We start from the raw sequence: 12,216 nt of genomic DNA, 5'->3' as shown, positions 1-12,216 counted from the left end.
TTAGGTAGTGTTGTTTTTGAAATTTTTCCTGTGATTTATGTAAAAAGTTGAGAACTTACTGAAGGTTCCTAGATAGAAATCTTTGTTACCAGCAACTCGGCCTATTTGAGCTTGCCATCTCCCATCTTTCTGCCTTCTACCATTCACAAAATTTTCAAAGACCTCTCCACTAGTATGTATGCGACATAAGTAATTTATACAAAGAAAATGGGGAATAAATGAGAGGCAACCTTGTCACTCCTCTATAAACAGAAGCTCCTCTGGAAAAACAACTGCTCCTCCTGCCAGATTAAATCCAAAATGAATTTAGCAACAACTAGTTTTAGAACAAAGGAATTACTAACCTTGTTATAGTGTACCTTCTCACATAAGTGACTGCATTCTTCACGAGTCATGTTCTTGATATCCTCCAGTTCTTTCTCATAGTTGCAAACCTGTGAACACCCAGTCACGAAATTTTCAAACCAGCAAAAAAGGCATCAGGAGAATTCATAGATATTATATTATTTTGCAGTTGGAATTCTACTCATCAAAAAGAAAAAGATAAATAGTTTAGTACAGTTATAAAACAAAACTTACCTGGAAATTCAATTTAGTACCAATACCCCAGTATTTAAGAGGTGCTATATCATAGGCTCTTGCAGCTTTTTCCTGAGTCATAACTTCCTAAATGAGATTAATGTTGAATATTAGTCAGACCAGATGCTTATCACACATATTCAAAATTGAAATTGGAACAATATTTAGATTAGTACAACCTACCCAAGTAAACTGAAGCAGCATTGCAGCCAAAGCACCAAAAACCAGAACTACTTAGTCTCAAGATGAATAAATGAAACAAGAAGAAAACTAAGTTAAATTGAGAAAAAGAGAGAGCTATCATAGTTTGTAATATTCACAATTGACCATTGTATAGAAATTAGTCATTAGGTTTCTTTTGTCTTAATAAAGTTTACAATCTAATGAAGGATCCTCAATTTTGGAGAGAGAGAGAGAGAGAGAGAGAGCATGCAAAAAACCAAAGCACTTATTGTTATGGCAGGTTTATCTAACTACCAAGAAATAAGACCAAAAATTATAAGTTGCTGAGCTTTAGCAATTAGTGATTAATGTTGAATCTCGTATTTTTGATGATGTAACTACTTGATATATGTTTATGATTTAATCTGCGTTTTGAGTGACGCAGGATGCTTTGATCAGGATGAGACAATTAAAGCAGGAAAATCATGTTGTGCCAGAGGAACATGTCAGAAGATTGGACGTCGAGCTGGTGGATCGGTCAATGTATTGACAGAAGGCTTCGGGCCGTGGACTTGGGCATCGGGCCAAGAAGAGCGAGTATTGCGCCAAGGATATCGGAGTTGCGGAGTCAACTGGCCGATTGGGCAATAGGCTGCAGGAGAGGACGATGCGCCGAAGAATCAGATGAAGCGTCGAGGGACCAATGACATGCTGGACAACTTGGTTAATTGCTTAGGATTAATTGTCTCGATCGAAGTTTTGCTTTAATTGTGCAGGATTAACTATGATAACGATGAAGACATAAAGCGAAACGAAGTGTCGGAGTCAAGCGTGAAGGATTTGTTGCAAGTTCGAGAGTTCGACGGAAGTTCGAAGGTTCGTCGGGAATGCTACCGGAACTAGCCGAGAATGAGTTGGGAGCTTGCCGAAGGGTTTTCGGAAGCTCGTCGGAAGGTTCATTGGAAGTTCGCGGAGCTCGCCGAGAAAGATCGGAGCTTGCCGAAGAAGCTCGTTGGAACTCGCTAAGATCAAATCGTGAAGTCTAGGAGCTTGCCGGGAGTCCGCATAATGGTTTCCGAGAGTTCATCGAAAGACCGCCGGAAGTTTGCCGGAAGCTCGCCAGAAGAAGTCTTGACTTGCGGAATTTGTAATAGCTTAAAAAATATCTTTAAAATCATAGTTAGCACATTAATTAGGGTAAGGATTAGGTGTTAATCCTATAACCCAAGTAGGGGCCAATTAGGCCCAAGTTCGGACTGGTTTGGACCAAGTTTGGAGCCAAACCAAGTGAGCTGAAATAGTGAAAGAGGTGGCATCGCCAGGATCAGAGGTGGCACCGCCTAGGAGAGGATCTCCCAGCGAAGCTGGGAGGTGCAACCGCCCCAGGCAGGTGGTGGCACCGCCTGGGGCTCAGTCTCCGAGCGAGACTGGGCGGTGCAACCTCCCCTAACAAAGAGGTAGCACCGCCTGAGCTCGGTCTTCGAGTTCTGGCAGGCGGTGCAACCGCCTCAGTCAGGAGGTGGCACCGCCTGGGGCTCAGTCTCCGAGCCAGACTGGGCGGTGCAACCGCCCCTGACAGAGAGGTGCAACCGCTTGGGCTCAGTCTTCGAGCTCTGCCAGGCGGTGCAACTGCTCCAGTCAGGAGGTGCAACCGCCTGATCCCCGAATTCTGGGATTTAATCGTTTTGAGCTCCAAATTTGAACTGGGTTGGGGCCTATAAATACCCTACCCGTTCAGCACTGAAAAGATACAGACCTACACCGAAATCTTGATCTTTTCTGTGATTCTAAGAGCTCAAATTTGTGTAAAGTCTAAAAGTTCTCCTCTTTCTGTTCTTCAAGTCTTGAGTTGTAAAGAGAGGAGAGAAAGGTTCTGTAAGGGTTGTCTCCTAAGCCCGTCAAAAGGAGTGAAACTGTAAAAGGGCAGTTGGCCTTCGCCTATTGAAGGAAAGCCTCTAGTTGACGTCGGTGACCTCGTCGGTGGAGGAAGCCAAAAGTGGAGTAGGTCAAGGCTGACCGAACCACTCTAAATCTCGGTTTGCATTTACTTTGAGCACTTTATCATTTCTGCAAACCTCCTAAATATCTACTGCCTTCTACGCTTTTACGAACGAGCTTCTAAGTTCATATCTTTCCGAATCTACGTTTAGACGTAAATTTGAGTTTTCGTACGATCATTACATTGCAGTTTACATTTACGTTTTAACTCCAATAATTACTGCAAACTGCCTTCTGTGGATTTATAGAACATATCTAAGTTCTGATCTTTCCGAATCTGCGTTTAAACGTAAATCGGAGTTTTCGTACGATCATTACATTGCAGTTTACGTTTTAACTCCTATTATAACTGCAAACTGGCTTCTGTGCATTTATAAAACGTATCTCAAAGTTCAGTATCTTCAAAATCAGTATTTAGACGTAAACTACGTTTAGACGTAAAACTGTGTTTAGACGCAAACTGCGTTTAGACGCAAACTACATTTAGGCGTAAACTACATTTAGACGTAAAACTACGTTTAGATGCAAACTGCGTTTAGACGTAAACTACGTTTAGACGTAAAACTACGTTTAGATGCAAACTGCGTTTAGACGTAAACAGCGTTTAGACCTAAACTGTGCTTAATCTTAAAATCGGCTTTTACATCGAAATCGTTTTTATCGAACGAACGCAGCTTTCGATTTTAATCTTAGAAAGATTTCCACTGCACTAATTCACCCCCCCCCCCCCCCCCCTCTTAGTGCTCTCGATTCTAACAATTGGTATCAGAGCCCGGTTTTTCTCATTTTGGATTTACACCCGAGAGAAATGGCTCTTCATGGCTTTCAAGAGGGTTTATCGGTTTTTCGTCCACCGTTATTTAACGGATTGGACTACACTTATTGGAAAACTCGAATGAGAGTTTTCTTGATTTCGACGAATTTGGATTTATGGAATATCATTGAAAACGGTTTTCAACTTCCCTCTAAACCGATGAACGAATGGTCGGATTTGGAGAAGAAGTATTTTTCTTTAAACGCCAAGGCTATGAATGCCTTATTTTGCGCTTTGGACAAAAATGAGTTCAATCGGATTTCTACGTGCGAAACGGCTTTTGACATTTGGCGAACACTTGAAATCACGCACGAGGGAACTAGTAGAGTCAAAGACTCGAAAGTTAACTTTTTATTGCATGATTTTGAGCTTTTTCGAATGCAACCAAGTGAGACTATAGGCGACATGTACACCCGTTTCACGGATGTCGTCAATAGTTTAAGAGCTCTTGGAAAATGTTTTTCGGATTTTGAACTCGTAAACAAGATTTTACGTTCTCTTTCTAAGAAGTAGGATTCAAAAGTAACTGCAATACAAGAAGCTAAAAACCTAAACAACTTACCACTTAAAGAACTAATTGGTTCGTTGATGACATATGAAATGGTGCACAATGCACATGATGAACATGTTGAACACAATCACCTTCCAAAGAACAGGAAGGATTTGGAACTCCGGACAAATGAATGCCACTTGAGCGATGACTCAAGTGATGAGGACAATGATGAACTTGAACTTCAAACACTAAATCTTAATAAGTTTATTAAATAAAAATCTAAAATAGATAATGAACTTGAACGAAGGAAGAGGCCAAAGAAGAAGAACATAAAGTGGGATGAATCAAGCTCCTCCGAAGACGAGGAGAAAATCAAGAAAGGCAATGTGGCAAACTACGCCTTAATCGCTTTCAATGATGAGGTAATCGAAATCCCCCTAATTTATTTTGAAATTACTTGATGCTTTCATGATGTATTTTCTCTTTTAGTTTAGAATTAATTTTCTTAAAAATTACATTATGATCATACTAAGTAATTTCGAAAATGATAATATTGTATATTTTATGATAAACAAATAAAATGATCTTAATCAAAAATATGAAATCATGGTTAAGAAGTAATAATGTGTATTACGTTGATTTCCATTGTTATTTCTCGATTTTGATTAAAAATCATGTTTGATTTGAAGAAATGCATAATGATGAAATTAAATATTTTGATTAACAATTTTATACATGAGATTTTAAGCTGATGATAAGCATGTGTTATTTTCATGAGTATATTTGAAAAACTATGGCAAAAATGTGCTCAAATGCATGAACGTGTTAAGATTATTTTTCGGACTTTCTTGATTGAATGTTCAAATCACTTAATTGCTATGATGATTTTACACTATTACATGCCTTAATAACATGTTGGAAATTATATGTTTTGGATACATAAATTTTTATGATCATGAGCATGTTTTATCTTCATGATTGAACTTGAAAATCTATAGCAAAATCTTGTCCGAATGCATGAAAGTGTTAATTTCATTTTCGGATTCACTTAACAATTGGTATCCTAACAATCGGATTTTCTCATACACTTATTATATGAAAAATATTTTTCTAAAATAGATTTGATGAAATGATTCCTGCTTATAAATTTCATCTTGAAATATGAATGATAGTGTTTTTGCTTGCAAAGATTTGTTTCACATACATATCTCCTATGATTCAAGTGCAGAAAAAGAATTTATAAATCATAATACAATGAGATTTCTTATGCAAAAATAAAGTGCTTTTGTGATTCTTTGCTAAAGAAAATAATTATTAAAATCATGATCTTGATAATTATAACATGAAGCTCTTTATAAATCAAGATCGTTCATTATGCTCCCTACATTTATCAAAAAGGAGTTCTTCAAATGAAATGCAACTTGTCTTTTGATTTCTTAGAATTCAATGAAGTGTCATATTGATATCTTGAAACTTGGAATATTTTAAAATGTGATCTTGATAAGAATGTTTCAAGTTGCTCCTTGTACTATATCTTTTCAAATGAATCATGAGCCTTGATATCATATATTTCATAATATAGAAATAACATGATTTCTTTGCATTGGTGTCTTGTATGCTTCATGTGATAATATGAATACATGAAACACTTATGATATGATTTTTATGCAATTTCTTGTATTCATGAAATGTTTATCTCATTACGTAATAATTCTTCTTGATATTCCTTATATGAAGAGAAGAACACATGAAATATTCATTAATTTGTTTTGATATATACAAATAACAAGTTTCGATCATGTATGGTAGGATGTAATTTGATAAATTTGGTACCATCATGTTGCAAAATAAATGATGATTAGGAATCATGCATTAATGATGATTGTATATTTTATGATTTGGCAAGATGCATGCAATGATTTTGAAATGATGCATGCAATACTTATGACAATGATGTACATGATGTATTGCATATGATATGTATCATGAATGTTTAAAATTTTTAATGTTTGAGACTTTGAGTATCATATACCTATTAATGATGATTGATTTATTTTTCGGTATCGTGCATGAAAAATAAGGCTTTTGAGATTGTGTATACTTCAATTTGAATATATAATGATGCACAAATAAAATTGATACTTACCTTTGTCATAATCTGAAAATTGAAAAAAAAAAGGGGTCTTCCCTTCTTTTTGACAATGACAAAGGGGGAGCAAGAATTTCTAGTGTGGACATCATGAAAAGAGGCAAACTAGCTAGCTTATACAATTCAAGATGAAAGCAAAAATTACACTCCTCTAAAGAGAAGATGCAAATGTAACACTTGCCAAATTGTTTGCTTGCCTCATGTAAAACATTATCTCTTACTAGTTTGGCATTTTACTAGCTTACACTTTGCAAAGAAAGCAAAAATGACACGTCTCAAAAGAGAAGAAAGAGCTTGCTATCTTGAACATCACCAAGAAGTGCTATCTTACAAATCTCAAGATGCACAAATGCAAACATGCAAAATTTATAATTTTGCACATCATTAAAATTTATGATGCTTTGGTGATTATGCATGTTCTAAAATGTTATAAGATTCACTAGCTTGCATGATGTAGAACTTGCTATATTGAACATCACCAAGGAATGATATCTTGCAGAAACAAAAAGTTAACTTGCACATGTAGCAAAACTTATACTTCAAGAAGCAAGAGTTGCCTTCTTGAACATCTCTAAATTGCTAGTTCTAAAATGTTGTAACATTGCTAGATTGCATGTTCTAAAAGTGCTATCTTGTATGCTGCAAAACTTGCATATCTAAAACTTGATAGCTTGAATGTTCGAAGCATGATGTAACATTTGCTAAATTTTTCTGGCTTCAAAACTACATGATGATAAAACTTGATATTATGTTTTTCATGCAATAAGTTGAACCAATATCACAAACACTTGATTGTGGTACTTCTCCTTTTTGTTGATGACAAAGGGGGAGAAGTATGTTGATGACATGACATGTTATGCATAAGTTCATGATGAAGTGTTGCAAGTATTCATGATGAATATTGCAATGACTTGAATTCAGTTTAAATTCAAGATTATATCAATATGGCATATTGATAGAGGGAGTTTGTTTAAACTCCGGGAGTTAAGGTTAACTCCGTCATCAAGTAGTTGTCATCATCAAAAAGGGGGAGATTGTTGAATCTCGTATTTTGATGATGAAACTACTTGATATATGTTTATGATTTAATCTGCATTTTGAGTGACGCAGGATGCTTTGATCAGGATTAGACAATTAAAGCAGGAAAATCATGTTATGCCGGAGGAACATGTCAGAAGATTGGACGTCGAGCTGGTGGATCGGTCGACGTATCGATAGAAGGCTTCGGGCCGTGGACTTGGGCATCGGGCCAAGAAGAGCGGGTATTGCGCCAAGGATATCGGAGTTGCGGAGTCAACTGACCGATTGGGCAATAGGCCGCAGGAGAGGACGATGCGCCGAAGAATCAGACGAAGCGTCGAGGGACCAATGACATGGCGGATAACTTGGTTAATTACTTAGGATTAATTGTCTCGATCGAAGTTTTGCTTTAATTGTGCAGGATTAACTATGATAACGATGAAGACATAAAGCGAAACAAAGTGTCGGAGTCAAGCGTGAAGGATTTGTTGCAAGTTCGAGAGTTCGACGGAAGTCCGAAGGTTCGTCGGGAATGCTACCGGAACTAGCCGAGAATGAGTTGGGAGCTTGCCGAAGGGTTTTCGGAAGCTCGTCGGAAGGTTCATTGGAAGTTCGCGGAGCTCGCCGAGAAAGATCGGAGCTTGCCGAAGAAGCTCGTTGGAACTCGCTAAGATCAAATCGTGAAGTCTAGGAGCTTGCCGGGAGTCCGCATAATGGTTTCCGAGAGTTCATCGGAAGACCGCCGGAAGTTTGCCGGAAGCTCGCCAGAAGAAGTCTTGACTTGCGAACTTTGTAATAGCTTAGAAAATGTCTTTAAAATCATAGTTAGCACATTAATTAGGGTAAGGATTAGGTGTTAATCCTATAACCCAAGTAGGGGCCAATTAGGCCCAAGTTCGGATTGGTTTGGACCAAGTTTGGAGCCAAACCAAGTGAGCTGAAATAGTGAAAGAGGTGGCACCGCCAGGGTCAGAGGTGGCACCGCCCAGGAGAGGATCTCCCAGCGAAGCTGGGAGGTGCAACCGCCCCAGGCAAGCGGTGGCATCGCCTGGGGCTCAGTCTCCGAGCGAGACTGGGCGGTGCAACCTCCCCTGACAGAGAGGTAGCACCGCCTGAGCTCAGTCTTCGAGCTCTGGCAGGCGGTGCAACCGCCTCAGTCAGGAGGTGGCACCGCCTGGGGCTCAGTCTCCGAGCCAGACTGGGCGGTGCAACCGCCCCTGACAGAGAGGTGCAACCGCTTGGGCTCAGTCTTCGAGCTCTGCCAGGCGGTGCAACCGCTCTAGTCAGGAGGTGCAACTGCTTGATCCCGGAATTCCGGGATTTGATCGTTTTGAGCTCCAAATTTGAACTGGGTTGGGGCCTATAAATACCCTACCCGTTCAGCACTAAAAAGATACAGACCTACACCGAAATCTTGATCTTTTCTGTGATTCTAAGAGCTCAAATTTGTGTAAAGTCCAAAAGTTCTCCTCTTTCTATTCTTCATGTTTGAACTGGGTTGGGGCCTATAAATACCCTACCCGTTTAGACGCAAACTGCGTTTAGACGTAAACAACGTTTAGACGTAAACTGCGCTTAATCTTAAAATCAGCTTTTACGTCGAAATCATTTTTATCGAACGAACGCAGCTTTCGGTTTTAATCTTAGAAAGATTTCTGCACTAATTCACCCCCCCCCCCCCCCCTCTTAGTGCTCTCGATCCTAACAATTAAGACATATGTCTGCGTTCGAGGTCGTTTAAATATTCATCAACCTAAATTCACCAGCTCAGACTCCCAGCAGATTCTTTTTCAGAAGTTGATCATTTCTTTATAAAAGAAACCTTCTGAAGAATAACTCAATACAGTTACATTACCATGTTTCATGAATTAGGTTAAGTGACATGTATGAGTGATGTCCATTTTCAGTGGTGACAACAAGGAGATGAGAAAATTTTGCTACATTATATTTTTGGCCATCAAGATCTGCTGATGGTGCATCATTAATCAAGCTGAGTCAACTCTCTTTCTGTTGTTTCTGATAAATTTAATCTTCAGTTTGCCCCTGTCTTTCCTTGCATCATTAATAGTAATCAAATCCTCTTCTAACTGGTACAAATATGTAGCTTGTTGGATGTATTCATGACACCTTAAACAATTTTAACTCTTACCAATTATAGGATAACAAAATTATTTAAGAATGTAAATGTTTCCTTTTCTATCTTTTCTAGCAACACTACACGTCCATCAAGGCTTGATATTGGATCCTCAAAATTATCCATTAATTCATCTAAGATGATCATATTATGATTTTGAGAAAAGTTTGGGAAAAATAAACTGCATTAATGACTTTATTGTGTTTACCATAGACGATTACACATGTGATGTGTTGCAAAAGCATATTCCACCAGCCTTAAGATCCACACAATGCAAAATTTGAATATATGAGGATGTTTATATAAGATGATGATACAGTGAAGGTTCAAATAGTGATAAGCTCAGGGAGACTGGTCTTAAAACACAAGAAATTGAAACTTGGACTCCATGTATATTTACAAATGATAAGATTCAGGTCTTTTAGGATATTCCCAAAAAAAGGGTTACCTTTTGTTCCAACTCGATCGCCCTAAATCAGGTATTTCTTGGATCATCATCTGACAGCGCAAAGTCTAGTCAGGACACACCTAATAACATGCCACCCTTACATGTGTTTCAGACATAGCCTTTTCGTGAAAAGATAAATAAAAAATTAAAATCCAGAAACATGAGTGGAAAAGATCATATAAAAGCACAGCAAGCAAGATGAGTGCTCGAAATTTCACAAAGGACTAGGCACTTCTGCAGTTCTGTGACTTGGATGTCCTTTGCCTTTCACTGAACTATATATTTCATGACATTTAGATAGACGAGGTTAATGAAATCAGAAATATTAGTAAACAGAAACAAAAAAGCGCCTCTATTAGAAGACAAATGAAAAAGTGACATCTACCTTGCTTTCCTTTACACCTCCGACCTTCTAATCTACAAGTGTTATCCCACAAATGAGCTTCATATTTCCCACTCCATCTGTGCCTGAAATGTCTTTTAATGTTATACATTTTACGAATAATATCCATTACACAAACAGAAAGTGTTGTACTCCATAAACACTAAAAAAATTATATTGCTGCCATCATCTATTATAGCAAGTCAAGTGATCATCAGACCCAAAAAAAACACACTGGATGAAAAGATAATTCAAATAACTAAATCCCAACATATTCCCTTTTCTGACTAATAACTCATTATCATAAAACCTAGAAAAGACTATCTTTAGCTCACCTAGTGACTCCATGATATATTGACGATCGAGGAATGGCCACTTTTCTGAAAGTGGAATTGGCAGGTTCAGTGCAATCCTTGTTTTCCAAACATGTCTTGTTGCTTGTAATTGGTAGCATCATCCAGACAAACTTCAACAGTGGTGGCCTCTGAGGATTCAATCTTCTCCACAGAAGCAATACATGATGGTAAGGAATCAGCATTATCCTCCGCACTCATGCCATGATCAACCTTCCTTTCATAGGTCTTGTCAGAATTGGTAGCAGTAGAACCCCTTGTGACACCGAAGGAAATTTCTTTCTTCAAAATCCTGAAACAATCTATATTAATTTCTTTGGTTCTGTGCTCTGAAGGAAAATCTCTTCTTGCAGTAGAGCTACACAATATCAAATTTGATTTGTAGGTATCAACTTTATCCACATCAGCGCTATCATCACCATTGTCCAAATTCTTCTCGTTGCAGAAATTGGAAAAAAAAAAACCACAAGAACTTTTGCCTTTCAAAGAGCCATCTTTTGTTGAAACATTGCCGTCTAGAGAGCTGCCTTCTGTCGAAATGGTTTGAACGAAAGGACCCTCTTCGTAGTTGGTCACGTCCAAAGAATCTTCTTTCTTCATATAATTATCGAATAATAGTGAATTGGGATTCAGGGAATCAACTTTTTCCTCTTCAATGGAGTCATTCTGAGTAATCGACCAAGAGGGAAGCACTAAATTGTCCGATTTCGGCTTAGAAGCTGTGGTAATCGCACAACCAAAGAGCTCGACAGTTCTCTTCGGGTCCCTTCCATCCGACTCCCCCATTAGTCCAATAGCCTTCTTCTATTTAGATATATGCCTAGAGAAAAAACAAGAACCACACTAGAAAAACACGTAGTAATCATCCAAAAAACGACGACTAAAGAAAGCATATCGAGCAGCGAATGAGCTTCACGATTACGAAGAACCTAAACAGCAAAATTCCCAGGAAAAGAAACACTGGAAGACCAGCACGATTGAAGAAGTGGACCAAGATCACATAAAGTTAATGCCTTTCGTACCTTAAAACTCTTGCAGCGCTCAAAATCGAGAAGAATTCACAAAAGGGGAAAGAAAAAGGAAATCCGAAACGAAGCGACGGACGGGGGTCGGAACGAGTAATTTGGGAGCGTAGCAGACCAAATCGAACATCAAGGTTTCGTGTTTGATCCAGCAGCACAGGGTCTCGGAGACGGAGATGGGAGAGGATTTAATTTCCTCGAGTCGGAGAAGATCACATTAGATCGAACCAAAGACAAGAAGTAGGCGAAAACCAATTGGGGGTATCGGAATCGATGGCGATCCTCCTCCGTGAAGTGTTCGTATGGCACATTACAAATATACGTCGCACGGTTTCTAATAAAAGCTATGAGTTTCTACTTACTCCTTGAATTGAAGTGTAGCGTGTATTGTGCCCACCAAGCTCGAAAATAATATTTGGTGAAAATAATAAAGAACATTAAATATATTTAAAGCTTTATTTTTCTTAAAAATAACATTTAGAGGGACATATGCGTAATACTATAATTTAGAAGAGCCAAAAAATGCTATGAAAGGATATACGTGTAAAATCCTCTAAATATATTACAGTAATAAATATTATGATTTGGTTGGATTCTTCATCCGTTCCGATGATTCCTAAGGCGGAAGGCCTCGAGGCGCGTGGCGCGATGTCCGAGAAGCC

At 38.4% G+C, this 12,216-nt stretch overlaps 1 pseudogene; it reads right to left on the bottom strand.

The window, feature by feature from the left end:
• The window catches only part of LOC103991986 (AP2-like ethylene-responsive transcription factor PLT2), a 12,358-nt pseudogene extending 471 nt beyond the window's left edge, over window positions 1–11,887 (bottom strand).
• Between the last annotated feature and the right edge of the window lie 329 nt (window positions 11,888–12,216).

This window comes from Musa acuminata, chromosome BXJ2-7, assembly GCF_036884655.1.
Source record: "Musa acuminata AAA Group cultivar baxijiao chromosome BXJ2-7, Cavendish_Baxijiao_AAA, whole genome shotgun sequence".
Classification (NCBI taxonomy): Eukaryota; Viridiplantae; Streptophyta; class Magnoliopsida; order Zingiberales; family Musaceae; genus Musa; species Musa acuminata.
This window is presented reverse-complemented; position numbering and strand designations above follow the sequence as displayed.